Source organism: Egretta garzetta, unplaced genomic scaffold (assembly GCF_000687185.1).
Source record: "Egretta garzetta isolate BGI_Z169 unplaced genomic scaffold, ASM68718v1 scaffold68, whole genome shotgun sequence".
In the NCBI taxonomy this organism is placed as follows: domain Eukaryota; kingdom Metazoa; phylum Chordata; class Aves; order Pelecaniformes; family Ardeidae; genus Egretta; species Egretta garzetta.
Window position 1 is genome coordinate 3,003,003 of NW_009260774.1, and position 1,959 is coordinate 3,004,961.

The window sequence follows — 1,959 nt, forward strand, 5'->3', positions numbered from 1 at the left end:
CAGGGTGGCTCTGCAGCCCCTTTTGGACTCGGGGCCTCTGCTCCGGTTACAGGCACGGGCTCTAAGAAATTAACACCACAGCTGAGGCAAGAGGCACGTACCAAGTGTCCTCTTTCCTTCCTCCTCTTTCCTCTGAAACATCTTCTCCAGCCGCGCTCTTCAGCTGTGAATTTTCTATTGCTATTATGCAACGCAGAGGAAAAAAGAACCGGCATCATCAAAATGTAAACGGGGCCTCTGCTCCGGTTACAGGCACGGGCTCTAAGAAATTAACACCACAGCTGAGGCAAGAGGCACGTACCAAGTGTCCTCTTTCCTTCCTCCTCTTTCCTCTGAAACATCTTCTCCAGCCGCGCTCTTCAGCTGTGAATTTTCTATTGCTATTATGCAACGCAGAGGAAAAAAGAACCGGCATCATCAAAATGTAAACTGAAGTACATAGATAAATATTTGAAGTACTTCAGTGCTCGCAACTAGAGAAAACATGTTCCCGGTGAGACCTAATTAGTCAGTTGAATAACGTAATTTAAGGTTCTCTGGGGGATGCTTTGCATCCTCCCTCCCCCTTCCTGTACCTGTAACTGAGCATTGAAAAGGAAGAACACGCCTCCTTCCCTCTCTTTTATGGAGACCATTAAAAGCCAATGGGCTGAAGAACTGGAAGAGACATTTTAAGAGCACAAACACCTGCATCTCTGAGGCACAACAGCGCTGTCCTCTGCAGGTGTTCGTCAGACCTGTTCATAAAAGCCTACACTCTGGGGTGTTTAATTACTGCCATGGCAAGGAAGATATTACTATCATCTGATCTACACATAAATAAAGTATTCCAAAATCAGTTTTGACCCCCAAAAACTGTTCTTTGAAGCCGACTACTGTCTTTCCCGGCCTGTTCCATCTCCCAGCCCTCCACCAGACTCATTTCCCACAACAAACAGGACAACGAGATCCCTTCTGCCTGCAAGCTCATTGTGGAGTTGGTGCATGTTTTCAGCCGTTTATTTTGATTCCTGTCTGCCCACATCCTTCGAACAGGGAGGCTGCTGCGGGAGTGCTCAGGGGCCTGCCAAGGAGGGAGTGTCCCTTCGCGGGGCTGTGAGGGGCTTGGTGGGGCACGCCGCCTCTGCTCCCAAACGGCGCATCGAGTATTCACCTTCTGCACTGAGGATAAATGGGGGGGGAGGGGGGGGAAGCGGGAAGGGGAACCCGCCGGGCCCCACATCAGAGGGGTGCTGGTGAGCCCCTCCTGCCCCTTGGGGTGGTTGGTTATCCACCCCCGACCCCGCTAGATGGCGGTGACCGATGCGAAGTGGAGCGTCCCAAAGGCAGCTGCCGGCCGCCCTGCGGTTTCTGCTTGAGAGAGGAGATGGGGAGAGATGGAGGCGGTGGGGAACCTGCTCTCCCCCGCCCGATCAACCCTGCCTTGCATGGAGGGGCCGGGGTCCTGCTCCCGCCTCGCCTGGCACGGGGTTTTGGATGTCCTGTGCCATTGACAGAAAGGTGCAGTGCCCCTGAGCGAGCACAGGGAGGCAAATTGGCTTCCCTCAGCTCTTAGGCACAGAAATCTCCTGGGGCTGATGACTGGGTTGGCATCCCTCTGCGCTGCGCAGCCTGGGAGTACTGGGCAAGGGTCCAGCCCAGGTGTAGACACCAGGTAGATGCAAGGGCAGGGCTCGGGGGGTCCCGGGGAGGCATCTCTCCTCGGGGAGGTAGCCCATGACATGCACAGCATGCGGTCTTGCCTGAAAACTGGCGAAGTGCAGCAAAGCAGATTTGGAAAGAGTTTGAGGGAGGATAATTAGGTAGGTTCAGCACTTGTTTATATCTGACACATAGGATGCAACACACCAAAAAATCACAGGAGTGGGTTGTGAACAAATATAACAAAACAATGAATGTTCAGGCCATGGAGTGGCGAAGGTGAATGACAGGCTGCAGTGAGGGAGAGCAGGGAGCCCA